This window comes from Electrophorus electricus, chromosome 13 (assembly GCF_041902795.1).
Source record: "Electrophorus electricus isolate QZ-2024a chromosome 13, ASM4190279v1, whole genome shotgun sequence".
In the NCBI taxonomy this organism is placed as follows: Eukaryota; Metazoa; Chordata; class Actinopteri; order Gymnotiformes; family Gymnotidae; genus Electrophorus; species Electrophorus electricus.
The window spans coordinates 16,647,911-16,674,140 of NC_137509.1; the positions used below are offsets into that span (position 1 = coordinate 16,647,911).

General features: G+C 36.3%; 2 long non-coding RNA genes across 4 annotated transcripts in view; one reads left to right on the forward strand and one right to left on the reverse strand.

Annotated features, from left to right (window-relative positions):
* The window catches only part of LOC145643526 (uncharacterized), a 60,353-nt gene extending 41,773 nt beyond the window's left edge, over positions 1-18,580 (forward strand). Inside the window, exon 5 of the long non-coding RNA XR_014115969.1 lies at positions 17,707-18,580. This is a non-coding gene — a long non-coding RNA (uncharacterized LOC145643526). The remainder of the gene's footprint in view (positions 1-17,706) is intronic.
* The window catches only part of LOC113579401 (uncharacterized), an 82,109-nt gene that overhangs the window by 54,517 nt on the left and 1,362 nt on the right, over positions 1-26,230 (reverse strand). The window contains exons 2-3 of one of the 3 annotated variants that reach the window (XR_014115968.1): positions 22,684-22,721; positions 9,449-9,542 (exon numbers count right to left, since the gene is read on the reverse strand). This is a non-coding gene — a long non-coding RNA (uncharacterized LOC113579401). Of the gene's footprint in view, positions 1-9,448; positions 9,543-16,275; positions 16,996-22,683; positions 22,722-26,230 lie in introns of those variants that run through there. The other 2 variants (XR_003410867.3, XR_014115967.1) reach the window with 2 other exon arrangements.

Sequence of the window (26,230 nt, forward strand, 5' to 3'; positions counted from 1 at the left end):
CGCTGTTAAACAGCGAATTAAAGGAAAGCGAAGAGTTGCAATGTACATATAGCAAATGATAGAACAGATTGTTTTCACTTAAACTAATCTTTGAAAGTTTCTCCTTAATAGACATGACATATTAGTTGAAAACACAATGTCTTGCACTGAAACACTGTTTAAGGCAATTACAATGCTTTGAAACGCTTTTTCAATGTTTGTAAAACAAAGAACACAGTTTCAATCTACTTATTGCAAACTATAGAACAGACTGTTTTCACTTAAACTAATCTTTGAAAGTTTCTCCTTAATAGACATGACATATTAGTTGAAAACACAATGTCTTGCACTGAAACACTGTTTAAGGCAATTACAATGCTTTGAAACGCTTTTTCAATGTTTGTAAAACATAAAGAACACAGTTTCAATCTACTTATTGCAAACTATAGAACAGACTGTTTTCACTTAAACTAATCTTTGAAAGTTTCTACTTAATAGACATGACATATTAGTTGAAAACACAATGTCTTGCACTGAAACACTGTTTAAGGCAATTACAATGCTTTGAAACGCTTTTTCAATCTTTGTAAAACATAAAGAACACAGTTTCAATCTACTTATTGCAAACTATAGAACAGACTGTTTTCACTTAAACTAATCTTTGAAAGTTTCTCCTTAATAGACATGACATATTAGTTGAAAACACAATGTCTTGCCCTGAAACAGTGTTTAAAGCGAATGCAATGCCTTCAAACGCTGTTAAACAGCGAATTAAAGGAAAGCGAAGAGTTGCAATGTACATATAGCAAATGATAGAACAGATTGTTTTCACTTAAACTAATCTTTGAAAGTTTCTCCTTAATAGACATGACATATTAGTTGAAAACACAATGTCTTGCACTGAAACACTGTTTAAGGCAATTACAATGCTTTGAAACGCTTTTTCAATGTTTGTAAAACATAAAGAACACAGTTTCAATCTACTTATTGCAAACTATAGAACAGACTGTTTTCACTTAAACTAATCTTTGAAAGTTTCTCCTTAATAGACATGACATATTAGTTGAAAACACAATGTCTTGCACTGAAACACTGTTTAAGGCAATTACAATGCTTTGAAACGCTTTTTCAATGTTTGTAAAACATAAAGAACACAGTTTCAATCTACTTATTGGAAACTATAGAACAGACTGTTTTCACTTAAACTAATCTTTGAAAGTTTCTACTTAATAGACATGACATATTAGTTGAAAACACAATGTCTTGCACTGAAACACTGTTTAAGGCAATTACAATGCTTTGAAACGCTTTTTCAATGTTTGTAAAACATAAAGAACACAGTTTCAATCTACTTATTGCAAACTATAGAACAGACTGTTTTCACTTAAACTAATCTTTGAAAGTTTCTACTTAATAGACATGACATATTATTTTTAAACACAATACCTTGCCCTGAAACACTGTTTAAGGCAATTACAATGCTTTGAAACGCTGTTTCAATGTATGTAGAATATAAAGAACACAGTTTCAATCTAATTATTGCAAACTATAGAACAGACTGTTGTCACTTAAACTAATCTTTGAAAGTTTCTCCTTAATAGATATGACATATTAGTTTTAGACACAATGCCTTGCCCTGAAACACTGTTTAAGGCAATTACAATGCTTTGAAACGCTGTTTCAATGTATGTAGAACATAAAGAAAACAGTTTCAATCTACTTATTGCAAACTATAGAACAGACTGTTTTCACTTAAACTAATCTTTGAAAGTTTCTCCTTAATAGACATGACATATTAGTTTTATACACAATGCCTTGCCCTGAAACACTGTTTAAGGCAATTACAATGCTTTGAAACGCTGTTTCAATGTATGTAGAACATAAAGAACACAGTTTCAATCTAATTATTGCAAACTATAGAACAGACTGTTTTCACTTAAACTAATCTTTGAAAGTTTCTCCTTAATAGACATGACATATTAGTTGAAAACACAATGTCTTGCACTGAAACACTGTTTAAGGCAATTACAATGCTTTGAAACGCTTTTTCAATCTTTGTAAAACATAAAGAACACAGTTTCAATCTACTTATTGCAAACTATAGAACAGACTGTTTTCACTTAAACTAATCTTTGAAAGTTTCTCCTTAATAGACATGACATATTAGTTGAAAACACAATGTCTTGCCCTGAAACAGTGTTTAAGTCACTTACAATGCTTTGAAACACTGATTCAGTGTGGGTAAAATATAAAGAACACAGTTGCAATGAACTTATTGCAAACGATAGAACAGATTGTTTTCATTTAAACTAATCTTTCAATGTTTCTTCTTATCATGCATATTTTAGTCGAAAACAAAATGTCTTGCCCTGAAACAGTGTTTAAGGCACTTACAATGTTTCGAAACGCAGATTCAATTTGTATAAAAGCTAAAGAACACATTTTCAATGTACTTATTGTAAGCAATAGAACAGATTGTTTTCAATTAAAATACATTTTAGAAAGATTCTTCTTCACATGCATGACATTTTAGTCGAAATCAAAATGTGATGCAGCATAAGAAAACATATTTCAAGTGAAAACATTCAGGGGATGTAAAATAAATCTGTTTTAATACGTTTTGCAATGTTTACGTTCAAAATAATTGCAAGTCAGTTCATTTTACTTCTCCCGAAAATGAAACAGCGTTTCCAAGCATTGTAATCAACTAATATCCTGTTTCAGTGCAATACACACTGTTCTTAAACAAAAGGTAATGCAGAAGAAGAAAACGTATTGCAAGTGAAAACACTGCGGGCATGTCTGTTTTAAGACGTTTGCAAAATGCATATTCTAAGCATTTGCAAGTCAGTTCTTTTACTTCTGCCGTATAAGAAACAGCATTTCCAATCATTGTAATCAATTTATATCCTGAGTCAGTGCAATAAATACTGTTTTAAACAAAATGTAATGCAGCATAAGAAAAGGTATGCAAGTGAAAACAAGCTGTTCTAACCCGTATGCAATATGCACACTGTATTTGCAAGTCTGTTATTTTACTTCTGCCACCTATGAAACATTGATTCCAAGCATTGTCATCAACCACTACTCCTTCAATTAAGACATGCTGTTTTTAATGAAAATCTAATCCATTACAAGAAAACACAATTTCAGTTGAAAATAGTTTATGCAAGTGAAGACAAGCTGTTTTAACCCATATGCAATATGCACATTGTAAGTATTTGCAAGTCAGTTCTTTTACTTCTGCCTATTAAGAAACAGCATTTCCAAGCATTGTAATCGACTAATAGCCTGTTTCAGTGGAATACCCACTGTTTTTAATCAAAATGTAATGCAGGATAAGAAAATGTACATCAGGTGAAAACATTTAGGGCATGTAAAATGTATCTGTTTTAAGACCTTTGCAATATTCACATTCAAAGTAATTCCAAGTCAGTTCTTTTACTTTTGCCAATTAAGAAACAGCATTTCCAAGCATTGTAATTGATTTATACACTGTTTCAGAGCAAGACTTACTGTATTTGATCAAAATGTAATGCAGGATAAGAAAACGTAGTTGAAGTGAAAACCTTTAGGCCATGTGAAATATATCTGTTTTAAGACCTTTGCCATGTTCACATTCAAAGTAATTGCAAGTCAGTTCTTTTACTTCTGCCCTTTAAGAAACAGCGTTTCCAAGCATCGTAATCGACTAATATCCTGTTTTAGTGCAAAGCATACTGTTTTAACAACAATGTAATGCAGGATAAATAAATAAATAAATAAATAAAACATATGTCAACTGAAAATAGTTTATGCAAGTGAAAACAAACTGTTTTAATCCATTTGCAATATGAACATTGTAATTGCCGGTCTGTTCTTTTACTTCTGCCCATTAAGAAACAGCGTTTCCAAGCATTGTAATTGAATTATACCCTGTTTCAGATCAAGACATACTTATTTTAACCAAAATGTTGTAACAACGATGTAATGCAGAATAAGGAAACACTGAAAAACGTATGTCAACTGAAAATAGTTTATGCAAGTGAAAACAAGCTGTTTTAACCAGTTTGCAGTATGCACATTGCAAGTAATTACAGCTTTGTTCTTTCTCTTTATATAGCATTTCCAAGCATTGTAATCCATTTTTATACCCAGTTTCAGAGCAAGACAAGTTTTTAATGAAAATGTAATGCGTTATAAGAAATCACTTTGTAACAAATTAAATTGAAAATGTTTAAGTATGTGAAAACAAGTTGTTATAACACATTTGCAAAATGCACATTGCAAGTAGTTTTCTTTCACATCTGCCAGCAACAAAACCTCATTTCCAAGTAATATAATTAACTAATACACTCAGTGTAAGACACTGCTTTCAATGAAAATGTAATGAATGATAAGAAAACAGTTTGACATTTTTCAAGTGAAAATAGTTTTTGCAAGTGAAATCTGTTTTAAAACATTTGCATTGTGAACATTGCACATAATTACAACTCTGTTCTTTCACATCTGCCCACTATGAAACAACAATAACTATTTTTATCAATTTTTATACGGTTTCATTGCAAGACATAGTGTTTTTAACCAAACTGTAATGCATTATACCAAAACACTTTATAATTTATTTCAAGTGAAAACATTTAGGGCACGTGAAATCTATCTGTTTTAAGGCATTTGCATTGTTCACATTCTAATTAAATGCAGGTCAGCTCTTTCACTTCTGGCTACTACAAAACTGGAATTCCAAGCATTGTAATTGACTTATAAACTGTGTCAGAAGAAACATACTGTTGTTATCCTAAATGTAATGCATTATAAGAAAACACACTGTATCACAATTTCATGTGAAAATGTTTATGTATATGAAAACAAGCTGTTTTAGCATGTATGCCATATGCACATTGCAAGTAATTGCAAGTCTGCTGTTTCACTTCTGCCTACTACAATACAGCGGTTCCAAGTATTGTAATCCACTTATACCCAGTTTCAGAACAAGACGTACTATTTTTAATGAAACTGTAATTCGTTTACAAAGAAAACACTTTGTAAATGAAAATATTAAAGTATCTGAAAACAAGTTGTTATAACACGTTTGCAAAATGCACATTGCAAGTAATTGCAACTCTGTTCTTTCACATCTGTCAGTTACAAAACCTCATTTCCAAGCAATATAATTGACTAATACAGTCTTTTAGTGCAAGACACTGCTTTCAACGAAAATGTAATGCATGATAAGAAAACATTCCCAATTGCAGAAATACACTCGGTCAGAATGTTCAAATTTTGCCCCCTTTTTTTTTTTTCTACCCTACCAACCAGACCTGTATAAGAGGTTTCTTTAATTGAGAAATATTATCATAATTAAAGAAAATTTAAGTTTTCAGTCTCATACTACACCAGTTTTTCTCCACTTTCTCTGTCTGTTCAGTATCCTCTCTGAAACATACTCTGAAGTCAGGGGTCATTGACACGAAAAAGGCTTACTTGTATTTAGCTATTTATTTAGCTAATGGTTTAAATACTTTATCATAAGTTGTATGATTTAACTCATTGGGGCCTAATGTAGTTATTAAATGCATGTCTAGATAAAATCTACAAGGCCTGTGCTTGTCAGGATCTGAAAATTATTAATCGTATTAGAAAATGAATACGTTGGTCAGTCCATAGCTAAACTAGGGGGAAAATAGTAATGTTCTTTCACCAAGGTATTTTATGAATTAGTTGATGGGATACCTCTACTGGTTGCGTAAATTTATTTTATTTTATCGAACAATCATTACATATTTTGTACAAGCTCTCATAACTATTATTTTTGCGAGCTAGCTAGGAAAAGGATATTGTCTTTATTCTGCTGATTTTTGATCATTATGTAGTATGACCATTGTGTTTTAGAGTACATGAAGCATTTTGATCGACTGAAACTCTTTTGATCGACGGCTATTCTTTTTCTCATAGCTAGCTATATATAAAAGCTTTAACTTCGAAGTAGGTAATTCTATTTACTTAAATTAAGCATTAAATGACATAACATCTAGTTGTTTTGCTATAAAGGATACCATCATACTGTCATCCATTATTCATTGAGCCCTCCTGCAGAGCTCACAATTTTTTCAGGGGACCTCATACAATCGGCAACATCTATAGAAACGTATGCAGAGGTCGCCGTGGCTTATAACATACGTCTAAATAATTCTAGGCCTATTTAAGCTGTTCAACCACTAACCTGTAGGCCACTATCATCGTGTAAGTATAATTTTAAAGCATGATTATTAATCACATTTATACTAGAATAATTGAATCAATTTTTTTCTAAGACAGTGTGGAGGAAAAATCAATAGGACTCGAGCCAGATGTGCAGATGAGTGTGACGATTGGCCAACCTCTTAGCGTGTTTTATTATTTCTCTCTGTCTTATCTTTGTTCTTCATTTACTTCCTTGTTCCGCTCCTTGGTTTCATTTTCTCTGCCCCTCGTCTGTTCCTCCAGTCCAGTCCGTGTCTTAGTTCTCCCTGTTATGTTCACCTGCATCTGATTCTTGTTGATTGTCTTGGTTATTTTAGCTGTGTTTTGTCTTCTAGTTTGTTGATTATTGTGGTAAGTTATGTCTTCCTGTCAGGTTTGTCTTATGCTCGTTTTACTGTTGTCGTCATTGCTTTTCTGTTTACTCCAGTCACGTTATTTTACCTTCAGTGTTACCCCTTTGCTTCTGTTTGTTTTACCATTCCTGTTTCTTCATTTAATAAATCGCCTCCTGCATTGTGTTCTACCTCTTGCCTGTTTCTGGTGGGATTGTGACAATGAGCGAGCTTTATTGGTTCTGTCCCTTATGCATCGAGGGAGAGGAGCCTCAAACTTCTCTCACATGAGTTCATATACCCCCACCATTCCCCGTTGTTCTCTTATGCGCTAATCTCGTGACTCCAGGTGCCAGGCATCTCAACTGTCCTTGAACATTCTTTCCTGCTAAAAACAAGTTGTTACTCCCTGCTGCTGCACCCCTGCCCAGCAACAGCTAAGCAATAACGGTCATACAACATCACTTCTCTAGTTGCTTTTCTTGCAGACTAGTCAAGACAAGGGCAAAGGTCACTTAAAGGTCACATATTTCTTATTTCCTCCTTTAAGCAAGCATTAAGCATTTTCCCTCACATTCCCCCCTTGATAATATTACACATTATCACTAACTAACATGATTTCGCAAATAAGCTTATTCAACTCATTTGAAGCTAATCCTCAAACGGGTAACATGCATAATCATAAAGTTCATGAATACATTTCTAAACATCGGGATCCATCATCCAGTCGGGAAGAGGGTTTAAGTCTGGTTCCTCGTCAAGGTCGCAGTCATCCTACAGCTCCAGGGCATCTACCTTCCCGTTATTGTAGGGAAATGACAACAGTTGTGGAGTGACACACAAAAGCAGTAGCATCACACAGATAATGGGGATGAAAATTTGATGTAACAGCTGGCCCCATGGGCGCCACTGCTGCTAAAGTTGAGAGTCTACTTCTAGAGGGGGAGGTATACCTTCCCTCAAGTTGTGGTGAGCATCTGGAATGTAAAAACAACAGTCAGTGCCCAACACCTTGCACACTCCCCCTTCCTTTGCTAAAATCATGTTGAGAACAAACCTGTGTTGAAGGACAGCAGTGCGAATGGTGGACAACCCCCTGTCTATTGTTCCTAAAGCCACTTCAGTTTTGTTTGCTAAAAGTTGTGTCTGCCATGCCATGTCCATTTAATTTTGGCAAGGTAGCAGCAGTGCTGCTGCCAGATAGTAGGGCCCAACCCATTGTTGCCCCCAGGGTCGTTCAGGGGTTCCACAGATGAGATCCACTAGTCTGTGGTCCCATCAGGGCCAATAACAGAAGGATCAGCATCCTGTCGAGGTACGTGAGGGTTGACCAGTCTTGATACCTTAGGGACAAGAGGGTGGCCTTTTCCTCCCTACTCCCACCTTAAGTCAGTCACCTTATCACCTATCTGTATCAGGAGCTCTCTTACAATGTGATGCATGCATCCAAGTTTTCCTTCCTTGGACCTTAACAGCGGTGTGAGTGGTCAGGAGAACCTGTGCTGGTCCCAGGTCCTTAATCACTATCCAGTTCCCAGGCTTCAGGTCATGGAGTCGTCTGTCTGCTTCTGTCGGAAGATTTGCCTTTACATAGAGCCGGACCTGAGAAAGAGATTCATGCAGTCTAGCACAATAACAAAGCATGATGTCAGATATGGCTCCTTCCAGCTGGTTAATTGCTCCCATTCCTCCGAATTCTGCATTTGGTGGGTGTCCGAACAGAATCTTATACAGGCTAAGACCGTGTTTTTCCTTTAGCACCATCCTCATGCTCATGAGCACCAGTGGGAGAGCCTTAGTCCACACCAGGCCCATCTCCTGACATATTTTTGCCAATTTGAATTTGAGTGTGCCATTTTCCCTTTCCACTGTTCTGCCACTAGTGGGGTGGTAGGCACAATGCTGGTGCATGTCTATGCCATAGTATTTGCTTAGCATGTCTAATGCCTGATTCAGGAATGGGGTACCATTATCGCTGGAGATTCTATTCCCCACCTGGGAATAATTACGGTTAACAAAGCTTTTGCCACCACCTCAGAGTCCTGCTTTCCTGTAGGAAACACTTCCACCCATTTAAAAAACATACACACAATAACAAGGCAGTATTTTTTTCCTTCACTCAGTGTTAATTCTATGAAGCCCATTTGTAGGTATTGGAATGGTTCTCGTGGTGTAGGGTGTGCCGCCTGAGGCACTGACTGTCCTCGTCGTACATTGTTCTGTGCACATATAATACAGCGACTACAAAATTTTTTTAGAGTAAGCTGTAAACACCTTCGTATACCAATGTTTCATTATTTGTTGTGTCATCCCCCCTGTGCTCATGGGCGTTCGCCCGTGAGCAATGGTAGCCATATAAGGAAACATGTAGCGTGGTAGGCAAGGTTTGCTGTCGGGTCCACACCATATGTTATCACTGAGAGTGCATCCAGCCCTTTTCCAGGTGGCCTTTTATTTTGCTAAGGCACTTTGCTGCATTTGGGATATTTCGAGAGTGGGAGTAATGGGAACTGACACGGCTTGCAGTGCCACTGGAAGCCTGGTGGCTCTTTTTGCTGCCAAGTCAGTGTGGTGATTCCCTTTTGACACTTTGTCTGTGGCTTTAGTATGAGCTGTGCACTTACACACAGCTATAGCAGTTGGTAAGGTGATCACATCTAGCAGGGCCGCAACAAGGTGATGGTGCTGGATATGTTGCCCTGAACTAGTGAGGAATTTTTGCTGTTTCCAAATCATGCCAAAATCATGCACTACACCAAAGGTGTAGAGACTGTCTGTATAAATGGTGTTGGTTTTATCTTTAGCAATTTTACACGCCTCTGTTAGTGCAATCAGTTCAGCTGCCTGGGCTGAATAATGTAAGGGGAGTGGTTCTCTCTTAACAGTACTATGTGCATGACTACTGCATCCCTGACCTGCAACTTCCCTGTCTCTGGGTCTCTGGATGCACTCCCATCTACCCACAGCACTAAATCTGGATTCTCGAGGGGCTCGTCCTGAAGGTCAACCCTAGGGGAACAGAGATGATTTGTTAGTGTCAGACAATCATGCGGCTCCCCATCCTCCGGCATAGGCAGGAGGGATGCTGGGTTCAGCGTTGTACATTGCTGAATGGTTACATTAGGCATTTCTAGCAATGCAGTTTGATATTTTAGCCATCGCTGCGCAGTGAGGTGTGATGTCTTGTGGTTGTTAAGAAGTGTATGCACCGCGTGTGGAACCAGCAGGGTTAGTGGGGTGTACCCCACTATGTCTCGTGATGTGGCCAAGGCCTTTTCAGTCACCACTACTGCCCTTAGGCACAGTGGCAGACCCGTGGCCACCGGGTCTAGTTTGCAGGAATAGTAAGCAACTGGCCTATTTCTGTCTCCATGCTTCTGCAGGAGAACTGACATCATACACCCATTTAGTTTGTCAACTGTCTGGGTGAATGGTTTGTCTGGATTTGGTATACCTAAGGTGGGTGTGGTTTGGAGGGACTGTTTAACCCCACTAACACTTCCTCTGCCTCTGGGGTCCATTCCACCTTGGTTTGAGATCCCCCTGTTGGGACAATGGCTCTCAATGGGGCTTCCAATTGTGTGTAATTAGAAACGAAGATGCGGGAGTATGAGCACGTTCCTAGGAATGAAAGCAGCTGGCGTTTGGTGGTGGGCCTTAGAATTCGAGCGATGGCTGATGAACGGTCAGTGATTGGCCACTGACCGTTCATCAGCCATCACCTTCTCTCCTCCAGAAACCATGTGCCCCAAGAATTTTACTACTGGCTATACTAATTGTAACTTCAACCTACAGGCTCAGTGGCCAGTCTCGGCCAAGTGCATGAGTTAGCGCAAGGAATCTGTTTCACACTGTTCTTGAGTGGGTGTGGCCAGAAGTAAATCGTCAACATACTGCAATAGCACACTGCCTTCTGATAACTGGAGTGGTGAAAAAAAAAAAGGTGGCAAAATTATAACTTTCTGGCCTAGTTCTGACCCTGGGAGGAATATGGTTTTAGGGGGAAGGACACCTTATATCAATTTTGTCAGAAGGTTTTTTCCTGCATGGGAAAACTTGGGAGGAGGTGTGACTTAGAGAATCAGCCAATGGGAGGGGAGTGGGATGGATGAGTGAGTGGGTGAGTGAAAGAGAGAGAGAGAGAGAGATAGACACAACTGAGACCCATACACATGTTTGAGTATCAGTACATGACCGGCAGCGGAGCAGAGCGGACATTAAAAACTGGGTGGTATGTATTCTTTTAAGACTCATAACTTTTATTTACTTTAATCACTTGATTATTTCTCAATTAAATATAAATATAAATGTATAAATTGTTTCAGAGCCAGACAGACTGTTTTTAATGAAAATGTAATGCAGGCTAAGAAAACACTTTGTAAAACGTATTTCAAGTGAACATAGTTTATGCACATGAAAACAAGCTCTTTTAAAATGTTTGCAATAAGCACATTAAAAGTCATTGCAACTCGGTTCTTTCATGACTGCCATCTACAAAACATCATTACCAAGCACTGTAATCCACTTATAAATGTTTTCAGTGCAAAACATACTTTATAATGTATGTCAACTGAAAACATTTAGGGCATTTGAAATCTATCTGTTTTAACATTTGCAATGTTCACATTTTAATTGCAAGTCAGTTCTTTCACTTGTGCCCACTACAAAACAGCATTTCCAAACATTGAGTTATACACTTTTCCAGTGAAAGACATCCTATTTCTAAAGAAAATATAATGTGTTATAAGTAGACACTTTGTAACATAATTTCATTTAAAAATTATTCATACAAATGAAAACAAGCTGTTATGCAATGTGCACATTACAAGTAATTGTAAGTCTGTTCTTTCACTTCTACTCAATAAGAAACAGCAGTTCCAAATATTGTAATTGATAAATACACAGTTTCATTACAAGTAATTGCAAGTCAGTTCTTTCACTTCTGCCCACTACAATATAACGTTTCCAAGCACTGTAATCCACTTATACACTGTTTCAGTTCAATACATACTGTTTTTAACCAAAATGTAATGCAGGATAAGAAAACACTTTGTAAAACATATTTCAAGTGAAAATAGTTTATGTGAAGTTTATGTGAAAACAAGCTGTTTTAAAACATTTGCAGTGTGCTCATTGCAAGTCTGTTCTTTCACTTCTGCCCATTAAGAAACATGGTTTCCAAGCATTGTAATCAACTTATAAACTGTTTCAGAGCAAGACATACTGTTTTTAACCAAATGTAATGTATTATAAGAAAACACTGTTACCCAATTTCATGTGAAAATTTTATGTATGTATAGCGTATGTATAGCGCTTTTTACAACAGATGTTGTGACAAATTCCAAGCCCCCAGTGAGCAAGCCAAGGGGGACAGTGGTAAAAAAATACTCCCTAGACCATGAGGAAGAAACCTTGAGAGGAACCAAGATTCAAAGCGGGGCATCCTCCTTTGGCTGACATTGGTCACAATAGTAGAAATTTTAGCAGAAAATGAATAAATAAGCAATTAATGTTTAGCCTGGTTTTCTAGAGGTCCTAGTCTTGTCCTGATGGTGTGCATGTGTCTGAAACCCATCCCGTAAGAGAACAGAGAAGTAGTTGTCTGTGGTGGTCTGGTACAAAGGCCCTAGATCCTTGTGCGACACTATAGCTAACATTGTTTTATGCTGAGAAATCTCCATTTATGTTTAAATCTGGTAGCGACCGGCTAGATAAGATTTAAACCAGGAAAGGGCTATTCCCCTAATCCCAACAACATTTCTGAGTCTATATAGTAAAATGATGTGATCTATAGTGTCAAACGCTGCACTCACTTATGTATCTGATTCTGATTCAAGTTTAGCTGCTGAGCTATAGCTTTTTCTAGGATCTTGGAAATCAATGGTTTGAGATCTGCCTGTAGTTTGACAGCTCACATGGGTTGAGGTTAGATTTTTTGATAAGTGGTAGAATTACTGATAATTTGTATGATTTAGGAATGTAGCCAGTGTTCAAGAAGGAGTTTATTAAATTTAGTAAAGGTTCAACTACTTCAGGTAGGAATTCCTTAAGAAAGTGTGCAGGCAGAGAATCTAGTAAGGAAGTGGTGGATTTTGAGTGTGAGATTAGAAAAGTAAGTTCTGACTCTTGGATATGTGTAAAGGAATTGTTTTTGGCATGGTTGTTCTGATCTCTAGTTAGCTGTTCGTTCTCATGTTAATACTCTTAATGCTATCTCTGATGTGCTTAATTTTCTTCTTGAAACTCATTACTACTGTGTAATGTTCTGAACATTGGTGTCAGTTTTATTAGTTAGATGTGCAATTGTACTCAAAAGAAATCTAGGATTATTGTTGTTATTTTCTAATAGGGACAAGAGAGAAGGTGTTCGAGCAGTAATAAGTGCTTTCCTATACTTGATAAGGCTCTCCTTCCATGCAAGCTGGAAAACTACAAACTTAGTGTGGCATTATATTTGAGTGTTTTGTTTTAAATTGGGAATGTGATTATTATACCAGAGTACTAATTTTTTGGCCCTAATTTCTTTTACTCTTAAGTGGAGCAACAGCAAAACTGACCTAAGATCAGTGGAACAAGGATGCTGGTTATTTGGCATGTTGTTTATTAATTTGTCCATTAGAGGGGGTGTAATACTGTAGATGTTTTAAAGGGCCAGAGTACAAAACAGTGATATATAAAAATCAGAAACTACCTGTGTATATTAACAGCTAATATTTAAAAGGGTTAAACATAAGGTTTTTTTTTTTTTGTCTGAAGCCAACATTTTAAAGTTTAGTAGGAGGGGTTTGGTGTGTGAAATAAAGCAGTAATGAAGACAATAAAGTCCATGTGTTATGTTCCTGTGAATATTAACGAGTTTGTAGATCACTTATGAGCATTTGTAGATTGTGCTGGATTTTAGGCAGGGTTTGGCTTGTCTGTATTTTATCATCCCAGATTAATAATATGTGGCATCATATTAATTTCATATTGTCACACTATCGCCCCCAATTCATAATTACAACTCCCGGCTTCCCTGGCACAACCTCACCAGATCCTCTTCGCCTTATTAATGAGATTATTAATGTCACCTGTTTCTAACCATGGCAATCCTATTTATTCTCTCCTGTTTTAAACTTACTCTAATTTATTTCACAACTGTTATTAAAATCCATGGTTTGGTCTGTCTCTATTTTATTACCAAGTCCATTATCACAGATTAATATCATGTTATTACATTAATTTAATATGAGAAAGATATTTTTGCTTCAAGATACATTGCTGAATATGTTTATCAAATATCTAATTTTTGTAAAGAAATTCCTCTTTATGATTTACACTTATTGTGATTAATATCACAGAGAAAAGCATACACCTTGTGTCAAAATGATATGTTTTTGATTGATTGACATTTGTCAATCATCCCCCCACCCACTTTCCCTCAGGAATCACTTTAATTTAATTTCCAGCTAACATGTTCACATGAGAAGTGCAGTGATTAATTTAAAAAAACTCTGTTAGGTTGGTCAGTGAGCTCATTTGCTATGAATAGGAAATCTGACGACGTTTAAAGGTTTATGGCCGCACCAACTTGTGTGGCTAGTCTTCTCTTCTCTTAGAAACTAAGCAGGTTAGGGCATGTTTAATAGGTGGATGGAAGACTGCCTGAGAATACCATCTGCTGTAAGCCTTTCATGTGTCACTTTAATTTAATTTCCTGCTCACATGTGAAGTGCAGTAATTAATTTAAAAATCTTGATACTTTGGTCAGTGATCTCATTTGCTATGTATAGGCAATCTGACTATACATCAAATGCTTAAGGCCGCACCAGCCTGAGAATGCCAGCTCTCCTTGGACCTCAGATGCCAAGCAGCTTTGGGCCTTGTTAGTACCTGGAAAGGAGATTGCCTGTGAATACCATGTGCTGTAAGCTTTTCATGCTTCACTTTAATTTAATTTCCAGCTAACATGTTCACATGTGAAGTGCAGTGATTAATAAAAAAACAAAAACAACTATCTGTTAGTTTGGACAGTGATCTCATTTGTTAGGCATAGGAAACCTGACTATAATTTTAAGGGTTGCAGCCACACCAGTCTAAGCAGGCCTGATCTCACCTCCCCTTGGAAGCTAAGCAGGTTAATGACTTTAACCTACATCTTTCCCTCATCAATCAACTCCACTGTCTGTGTTGTGTACCTTGTGAATTTCTGAGTATTGTGTGTATATATATATATATATAGTTACATCTATTGGGATTACTTAAGTCTTTAAGAATCTTGCAACACCTTCCGTCAAAATATTTTATTGCTTGTTTTTGATTGATTGACAAATGTCAATCATTCCCCCTCCCACTTACACATTCCCCTCAGGCATCACTTTAATTTAATTTAAAATATATGGTATTATTACATCTATTGGGATTACTTAAGTCTTTAAGAGTCTGATAGAACCAATATTTAGTGATCAAAGCTGATCAAAACCATCATTAGCTTCCCTTACTTTGTCGTACCTAATGAGGCTCTGGGTATATGAATCACTGAAAGTGTATGAACACAGAATAAGAAAAAAAGAAAGAAAAGAAAAGCAATCCCACACCTACTAAATATGTTGCCTGGATTTGTTTGGTCAAGTGGGAGGATCTTGTTTGTAACCACACCTGCACATACCTGTATTGTGTTGGTCATTGTGTGCAGTGTTGTTGGTCATTGTTGAGGTAGTGTGTTAGTGTTAAAGTTAAATGTTCTTGTCACTGTTAAATGTATGTGTTTATCGTGTTTGTTTAATGTTAACTGTGTTGTGTTCATCCTCATTGTTTGTAATGCATGTGAGTGCCGTTGTCTTTATGTATTAATAAATGTCTGTCCACATCGCTGGAGCCTGTGCGTCCTTCCCCTCGCCCTTCAGCACTTGGGCCACACGCATTACAGACATGTAATGTTAGTTCATGAACATGAACTAACATGGTACCTCAACAATGACTGACAACACTGCACACAATGACAAGAGTTTAAATACACAAAGACTAACACAATACAGGTGTGTGCAGGTGTGGTTACGAAGAAGATCCTCCCACTGCATGTGGCGGGCCAAACTACGTGACTTGCTGAGGCGAGTGATAGAACCCCCTCCCAAGGGGCGCGGCTCCCATCGCGACCTTCCATAGAACGCGAACCTCTGGGCAACAAACAAAGCATGGCCATGCCCGGTGCCCAGCCAGTACCAGGCGGGCCAGGTGCCACCAGCAAGGCAGACCTCGCAGAAAGAGGGAGAAAGGCAACTTCCCTTCCTCTCTCAAGGTAGTCCAGTACACTCCCAACGACGTTGCGCCTGTAGACATAAAGGCATTAACATAAACAATAGCATCCATACACAAACCTAAGGCGCTGTGATGTGGCGCCCGCTGTCCGCGCAGGTGCCTTGACACGTCCGTGGCCTCAACGGACACGCAGAGGTGCACGTCCACCCTGGTTCCAGACGTGCCACCCTCCCAAACAGTCCTCCTTTCGCCTGCCTTTCTAGGAGTGTCCCAGAGGCGGTTTGCCTCTGGGGCTTTGGGCAGACCCTCCCAGTCTCGCTGGCGAGTCCGCTGAAGGGAAGGGACTCAAGCTTCAGCTCTGCCCTCTGGAGATCCCAATGGCTTCACCCAACCTCCCTCTTTCTGGTCGCTGTGGTGCCCTTCAGCTCTCCTCGGCCCAGGCTTGATGGCCTTAGCTCCGCCCCCAAAGAAATTCCTGGGTGTGCTCCCCTCCATTTCTGGAGAGTGTAACGCTTGGAATTAGGGTTATTTTATTTACACTACAACCCAGATGAGCAGAGCTTTGGGACAGGTAGAGAGAAGCCTGTGAAGCATGCGGAGGAGACGCGAGCCACACTCAACTCAGTTTAGTAGTAATCTTGCTGGTTTATTCGCCACGTGACATAGGCTTGCTCCTGGAGTATTGTAGACAGCTCATACATGAGTTGTAAAAACATCCAAAGCTCATAACGCATTACTAAAGAACCAAATAATGATAAATGAAGAGCTGGGTCCAGCAATGTCTGTCATGTACAGGAAGTCCGTTTTTTTGGTGCAGGAGTTGGCGTCCTGTGGAGGTTGGTCATTCTGTAACGTGTGTGGCCCGAGTGCCGAGGGGCAGGATGTACAGGCTCCAGCAACGTGGACAAACATTTATTGATATATAAAAACAACGGTGCTCACATGCATCACAAATGATGAACATGAACACAATACAGTTAACATTAAACAAACACGATTACACAATACCGTTTAACACTAACACACTACCTCACTGCACACAACGAAAAGAGTTTAAATACACAAAGACCAACACAATATAGGTGTGTGCAGGTGTAGTTACGAACAAGATCCTCTCACTGCACGTGGTGGGCCAAACCACGTGACTCGCGGAGGTGAGTGTTCCGTGACACACTTGGAGGAGGCTACACGTCTGCATGCTGAACAATTCGTAGGCAAACTACACCTGAAAAAAACACATTTACCCACAGTAAAACATTTTTTTAGATTCCTCTAAGTTCTTCTATAATTAAACTTAACTTGCTAATTGAAATTAAAAAAAACAACAACTTGGGAAATGTAACATTTTAACTACTTTTCTAAACAGTTTTACAGGACTAACATGCCATGGTTAATTAAGGTTTTCTTGTACATACAGGTAAAAATACCTTAGACACTGTTGGCCTTTCCATACCAGCAATAAAGTCTGCAGTCACTGCTGATCTAAACTCTTTTTACATTTGGAGTAATTCAGTTTAAAGTTTGTACTCCATCATTCAATGAAATTGAAATTACTATCTGAAATAGAGGCTATATGCATGTGAAGGAATTGAATGGAGTCTTTGCTAAAGAACCTGAAATGGAATCATGCTATTAACTGAAAAATGATAATTTCATTTCATTTTTTCCACAGGAAACTATGAATTCCATTTGTGTTCATTCACTCATTCATAGTTACTGAACAGGTTAGAATTGTACTGCTCAAGATGAAGCTAATAGCCAAAACTAGATTTTGAAAGAGGAAATAATAATGGCAGTTTTAATACTTTCATAATTGATTTAAGGGATTGGTGGAAAAGCAAACTATTGGTGAATGTGGTCTGAATGTGAACATAAGAATTTTTTCAAATGTTCCCATATTTATTGAGAGATCTATGTTTATTTATTTTTTTTGCAGGGCTGTGAAGGAGGACCCCTCACTGAAAAGAACAATGCCTCTGCATCAAGAGGGCAATTAAGGAATCTTTCAAGGTCGACTGAACCAGGACATGATAGAAGAAGCAATGGAGCTCATTCATAAATGGAAAGTTGTTCTTTATGACAAACCAACAAGCAACCTATGCCACTCTACAATTTTCCATATTGACGAACAGTAGTCATCTGCTGATTACAGTAAACTGCAAATGCAGTTGAATTGCAGTTGAATTGTGAGCGCCACAGTGGCTGGAATATTGATACACAGCTCCTGTGCTTCAGGACAGAATGAGGCTTTTATCAGGCAGGCAAAGCGCGAGAGCTTGGAAGGGACAATATGGTCCAAGTTTAGTTCAGGGAATAGAGTTCATATGTAACCTTTACATGGCTTACGTTTGGATTACATCACTTCATCACTTTTATAATCACATCATAAAACTGATTTTTTAGAAAATCAAGTGTAATCACAGTTGTCTATTTCCTCAAAGCTTTTAATTAGCTTTTTATTAAATCCCTTAATTCCCTTTCTTTTAAAAATATAAAAATATATATATAAAAATATGAACATCTTATGAATACAAATGTAACAAATGTATGCAATATCATTGTGCATCTCTTCTTGGCATTTGGAATACATAATTTGATCAGTCTAGCATAATTATGTTAATGTAAATTAATGGTAATCAGTTTAATCAAGGTTGTTGATTATGCAACTTCAATCAAGAATAATTGTATCAGCGGCAGCAGAGAAGGTGCGAGACTGTAACGTGGTAGCTGATAGAACCAGACAAGTCAAAGTGATTGTATTAAATGAGGTAATAAGAGTATTTAGGAAAAGAGAGATTTAAACATTGATTATTAATAACATAAAACATAAAGGATCATTGAAATTCTATATACTTATAAAATGATCTATAGAGGCCTCTGTTGGCAAAGTACACTGGGTATGCCTGTGTAGACCTCTGTGTAAGGCCTCTGTTAAGGTTCATCATCTCCTTGTGTGATTGTCAGACATTCTCTAGAGGGTGCCTCAATAATGCTTTTTAACTTTGACCTACAATAAGGAACAGGATCAGTTATCGTTCTCAACTAATTCTCAAGTCTGCATTTTTATTTGTGAATGAGAAAGAAATGATTATGCCAGCATATAGAGGAATTTAGGAATTAAAAAAGCAACAAGCAGAAGCAGTACAGACTTAAGAACAAAAAGAAACACAAATCATATGAGAACAATAAAGGGAAAAGCCAACAACAAATAACTGCCAACACGAACACAACGAGCAGGGTAACCATACTTAAACTCACCAAGGTGACAACCAAGGGAATTTACAGAGACAGACAATAAGGCATACAAAACATAAAAGAACTAATGGCGACCAACTAGAAAAAAGAGAAAACAATAACAGGCAGGAATGAAACAAGGGTGCATAACATAAAACAAAACAAGGAAGCAGATGGAAGCAAGACCAGGAACAACGCAGAAAGCACTATTATTTGCAACACACTAGTATTTACTAGCTCCAGAAAAGGGGGAGACAGTGTTCATGAAATGAATATGGATTTATTACAAATGCATGTGACTCTTGAGGGATTTATCCCAGTACAATAAAAAAGATTAAAAAAAAGTAAAAGAAGCTCTAAAAATTCTAAAAGAAAAAAATCCTTAAAACCAATATAGGGCCCACAGCTACCTGGGTAGTGTTAACCAGTGTGTTTGTGCTTATCTGAGTCCCTTTCAGATTAACTGTCCTTGATAAAGAGTGGTAGTAAAAGTTCTGGATCTGGTACGATGTGTGTTTCAGTATCCAGTGGGACTGATTCGCCATCCAAGCTCAAATTGTACACAGAAAAAACACAGATGTATATCTGAGTCTGTATCATCTGCTCTTTCAAAGCCTGAGTGAAAACGTACCTTTTCCCACAATACTATCACATATATATATATATATATATATATATATATATATATATATATATATATATATATATATATATATATATATATATATAAACCCTAACCCTATATATGTGTGTGTGTGATTATCTCAACTATATGTAAACTATTTCCCTCATATTTCATAATAAATCATTCTCTCCTGGACATATATTGATTCTTATATTGCTGCTCTCTGCTGGTGCTAAATGGCTCCCTCTGCTGGAATAAGTTGAATTTCTTGACCTGCTCCACATGAATTATTAGCTGTGTTGGACTTGGTCAGTACCTCCTCTTTGCTTACTCTAGGCATGTCCAAAGCAGATCTACGTTCTCCCTGCTCTATTGGGCCGTGTCCATTGCTTCAGCTAAGTATGAAACTCTTCAGGTGTTCAATCAGTTTTGTTACAGCATTAAACATTACATTTAGATATACTGCAGAAGAATGTACCATAGCACCTTTACAAATATCTGAGCAACAGTCTATCAGTTACAAAACAGACAAAAATGCATCATGAAAACACATCACTATGTAGTCTCTAATGACAACACAGAACATGCTGATGGTGCAACATCAGAGCACTCACATTACAAACATTTCTTCAAAATGAAAATCAGAAGTGCAGTCTGGCCCCTTTGGGCCTACTGCTGCCCACCAGTGAACTGAATTGCACTGAATTGCAAGACACAAGTGGAAAGAAACACCAAACAATAATAGAATTTAATAATAAAAAAACAACAGAAAGTAACACTCAGAAGCTTGTGAGTTAAAAGAATCTTTCAAGTTTCTCAGGTGTGTGGCATGACAAACTCTAGCACTTATTGTTTATTGCACTTATCACTGTCTAACATGGACCTTATGTATTTTGTACTTCTAGGCATCAGCATTGATCCCTGTATTCTGCAGTATTCTAGTTCATTGGTATCTTGGACTCTAACCTACTCTGCTGGCTATGAGTAATTGACAAAGCACTTTCATAAGTCACTCTGGATAAGTGTGTCTGCTAAATGCTGTAAATGTAAATGTATAAAAATTTGGGTTCTTTGTGTGAGTATCAGACATTCTCCAGAGGATACCTCAATAATGCTTTTAAACGTTGACCTGCAATAAAGAATGGGACCAGCTATTCTCTTCAACTAATTTTCAAGACTGCATTTTTATTCTTGAATGAAGTAGAAATTCCAGTATACAGAAGAATTTTGGAATGACAAAACAAAGAAGTGTAAACTTAGTCTTAGTTTCAGGTGATTATACACTCATGAAAACATTATTCTAAATATGATACACCAATAGAACCCTTAGAGTCTACACTCTGGCCCTTTAAATTATTCCCAGAATGCCATTAAGGGCAACTTTACCAGACTGGTTATACCTTCCTAACATAGTAATAGGATAGCTGATATTAGAACTGCCATCCTAATGTTGCATTTGTGTGCAGACTAGATAAATTACTTGCTGTTCAATATTAAAAAAAACAGATATGAGAATGGCTTCACTGATTTTACATAGTCAACACATTAAATGTACACATTTTATATATATATATATATATATATATATATATATATATATATATATATATATATATATATATAAAAAGTTTCTTCTTAACATGCATGACATTAGTTGATATTAGTTGAAAACACAATGTCTTGCCCTGAAACAGTGTTTAAAGCCATTGCAATGCTTTGAAACACTGTTTCAATGTATGTAAAACATAAAGAACACAGTTGCAATGTACTTATTGCAAATGATAGAACAGATTGTTTTCACTTAAACAAATCTTTGAAAGTTTCTTCTTAACATGCATGACATATTAGTTGAAAACACAATGTCTGGCCCTGAAACAATGTTTAAGGCACTAACAATGCTTTGAACCGCTGTTTCAATGTATATAAAACATAAAGAACACAGTTGCAATCTACTTATTACAAACTATGGAACAGATTGTTTTCACTTAAACTAATCTTTGAAAGTTTCTTCTTAACATGCATGACATATTAGTTGAAAACACAATGTCTTGCCCTGAAACAGTGTTTAAAGCCATTGCAATGCCTTGAAACGCTGTTTCACAGCGTAATAAAGGAATGAAAAGAGTTGCAATGTACATATATCAAATGACAGAACAGACTGTTTTCACTTAAACTAATCTTTGAAAGTTTCTTCTTTACTTGCATGACATTGAAACGCTGTTTCAGTGTATATAAAACATAAAGAACACAGTTGCAATGCCTTGAAACGCTGTTTCACAGCGTAATAAAGGAACGAAAAGTAGCGATGTACTTATTGCAAATGTTAGAACAGACTGTTTTCACTTAGACTAACATTAAATATAAATATATTAAACTAACATTAAATATAAATATATTAAACACATTATATATATATAATATATAATATATATATATATATATATATATATATATATATATAATTTCTATTTATCTTTTTATTTTTTCCCCCTAATAGCATAACTTTAGCTAGCTATAGGTAGTTACGTTACTAAATCATCCTATACCACTGAGATTGTGATTTAAACTAGTGTTAAGGTAAAGATGAACAGCTTTTGCGTACTGTACCAATATTGCTAAAATTTGTTCTGACATTCTTGCTTTTATAAATAAATGTATATATCCCAATCTAGTCTTTACTTTTAAGAATGCACCTTTTGGTTTTCTTGAACACAAGAAAGAGTATGGTCATTTATTAATAATACATCCTGTGTTTAAATACAATTCAAAACCACTCTTTCACGTATTCAAAATTGGACTCTGAGAAGTTTGTATGTATAGAATATGTTGTTTGTAAATGCACAGACCAAGCGTGTCCTTCTGAATCTCGTTTCGTGTACACGTCGGGTGTATGACTAAAATAGCGCATTTTGGGTATCGGCAAGTCCACAGAGGTCAAGTGACAGATCTATGCCTCACAACATCAACAAGTGGTATTGCATGAAAATGACGACGGAGTGAACAAAAACAACAAAAACGTCAATTCTTAAATTAATTCCTTAAATTAATTCTTACCTCTGTCTTTACATCTTTTCCCCCATCTGAGGGAAGCCCTAAGAAAGGATGCAGAGAAAGGAAACGAGGATTAAGTTTTGCGTTGAGATCCGCCCTATATGTTACTTTTACTGGATCCTGTACTGTGGCGCAGTATGCAGTATACAAGTATGGTTTTCCCAACGCAGCATTCGTGTTTCCTTATTCCTCTTCAGTAAGACTTGAATGCTGTGTGGGCTGAAAATTCGGTTCCCTCCCGTTTACCTTTTTTCTAAAGTGTAAACAAAACATTTTAATGGCAGTTGAAGCTTTTAAACTCCGTTTTCGTCCTCTTACAGACATTTTCTTTACAGTATATACCATTGACCGCGGTCACGCCATCTGCACGGTCGCGCTATTTACACTGACGGCTTAAGTGCGCGCCTACATTTTAATTTTTTTTTTCATTACGGTAGCCAGGTTGTGAAACGACATAATGGGAAAGCTTCTCGCACTTTTAGTGCAGACATTGAAATTCCAAAATAAATGTTTTCTTTATCTTAATTAAACATATTTTACTAAGATCTAATTCATCAAAAGAAAATGTTTTAAAACATATGTAGAAGAGAAAAGTCTTTCATTTGTTGTAAATTCAAACCTTCCCAGTTAACATCTATTTCTTGTCAGTTTAATTCACTATATTTATAAAAATCACTTTCTTAGCTACTCATAATAAGATTTCTGTTTTTACCGTGAGGAGGTTGAGAAATTACATAGCAATATTGCACAAATTGGTAATAAGTTCACTAGAGTATATTTTCAAATTCCATAAAAACACAAAAAACTCCTATATACGCTTGGAGAACACATTCCAACATATTCACAATATGATGGTGAAATGCATTTACTGTGGGAATATGGGATATTGGGATGGCAAAATCCTATGAAATGCCTATTCAGTTCCATAAATGCAAAATTTGAAGCTCTATAAAATAGACAAATTAAATTTTTAGCAGATCAGATTCTTGAAATATCCTTTGTCCTGTAACCATGGTCTGACGCTGATGTGTTTTTACTGTAGGACTTTGAAGTAATCGGATGGCAAAATCCTCTTTAATGTATATTTGGTATCCTGTATGAATGTGGCCTGTGTTTGTATAGTGTGTGTAAAGCATTGAGTATGATAAAGGTGCTATATAAATGTAACTAATAATAATGTCCACATTACATTCTTTCTCAGATGTGAGTGTGTGCCGATGGGCATGGAGCAAGATGCACAGACTACCTTGAAATGATGAAAGATTTATTTACATAAAACACAAACGACAACAGTGTAACTCCTACAAAACATTGACGAAGGACATAACTTAAACATTAAATTAGACACAGGCTACATCAACATTTAACAATGACCACACGTATGTTGTACATACATCAGCGAATAAACAAACAATGACCAACAATCGACAGAGAGCATGTTTCATTTTACAATATTTGAATGCTGGTTAACTAATTGTTTGTCTGTGAGTGTGGATAAAAGCCTTCTAATCAGCAGTTTCCTCATGCCCTTCATATGGCTTGTATCATTGCGCATGCTCTATACTAGCATTGCATTAGGCCCATGTTGTCCAACTTCATCCATCTATTATTTGTTCTAATAGCCTAATGAAATAGACATTTTGCAGGATTTTGCCATCACATTAATCCAGATATCTATAGTAAAAATGACTAAAAGATATATGCTGACTATAAGGGAAAGTGTTTTTCAGAAATATAGTAGTGTGATAACAATTTGATTTGTTTATTTTAAAGTTTCTAAAATTGCATTTATAGAACCAAACAGACAATTTACATAAGTTTGCCATCCCAAAACGTTAAATTTGGTCAGTAAAAGTACTCAAAAGTTACATTGTGCATACAGGGAATAGTGAAATCTAATGAACTGAATAGACATTTAACAGGATATTGCCATCCCATAACTCCTACAGCATTGCCATCCCATAACTTTCTACAGGAAAATTGACTAAAAGTCATACCACAGGAACTTAAGATAGTGTATTTAAAAATTTTTGTGGTCTAGTTTGATAACACTTTAGTTGGATTATTTTATAGAGCTTCAAATATTGCATATACGGAACCGAATTGGCATTTAAAAGGAATCTGCTACCCCATTACTCCAAATTCCTACAGTAAGAATGACTGAAAGTGATACTATGGTTATATGAGAAAATGTCTTTAAAGAATTTAGTAATCTAATAACAATCTGATTTGGCGTATTTACTGATCTTTAAAGTTGTAGCATATATGAAATCGAATAGACATTCCACAAGATTTAGCTACCCCATTATTACAAATTCCTACAGTAAAACTGACTGAAAGTCATACTGTGGGTACATGAGAAAGTTTATTTCAAGAATTTATTGGAGTGATCTAATAACAATTTAATACGTGTATTTTATAGAACTTCAAACAGACATTTACTAGGATTTTGCCATCCCAATACTCCAAATTCCCACAGTAAAAGCACTTCAACATCATACTGTGAAAATGGAAGTGTTCCTCTAAGAATATAGAGGAATTCATTGATAAGAAATTGATTTGTGTTTATGAAATTTTAAAATATACTCTAGTGAACTGATTAGCCATTCACACAATATTGCTATGTAATTTCTCATCCTTGTCACAGTAAAAACAAGGAAACCATATCATGAGTAGCTGAGAAAGTGGCCTTTATAAATATAGTGGATTTACTGAAAATAAATAGATTTGGGTACATGAGAAAGTTTATTTCAAGAATTTATTGGAGTGATCTAATAACAATTTGATATGTGTATTTTATAGAACTTCAAATGCTGCATATATGCACCAAATAGACAATTAACAGAAATTTGCCATCCCATTATTCCAAATTCCTACAGTAAAAATGACTGAAAATCATACCATGGGTACATGACAAAGTTTATTTCATGAACATACTAGAGTGATCTGATAAAAAATGGATTTGTGTATTTTATAGAGCTTCAAATGTTGCATATATGGAACTGAATAGACAATTAACAGAAATTTGCCATCCCATTATTGCAAATGCCTTGCATTTATGGAACCAAACAGACATTTACTAGGATATTGCCATCCCGATACTCCAAATTCCCACAGTAAAAGCACTTAAACAGCATACTGTGAAAATGAAAGTGTTCCTCTAAGAATATAGAGGAATGAATTGATAAGAAATTGATTTGTGTTTATGAAATTTTAAAATATACTCTAGTGAACTGATTAGCCATTCACACAATATTGCTATATAATTTCTCATCCTTGTCACAGTGAAAACAAGGAAACCATATCATGAGTAGCTGAGAAAGTGATCTTTATAAATATAGTGGATTTACTGAAAATAAATAGATTTTAACTGGGAAGGTTTGAGTTTCCTACAAATTTAAGACTTTTCTCTTCTACATATATTTTAACACATTTCCTTATTATCTTCTTCAGTAGACATCAGTAAGATATGTTTAATTAAGCTGAAGAACACATTTCTTTCAGATTTTCAATGCCTGCACCAAAAGTGCGAGAAACTTCCCCCAACGTC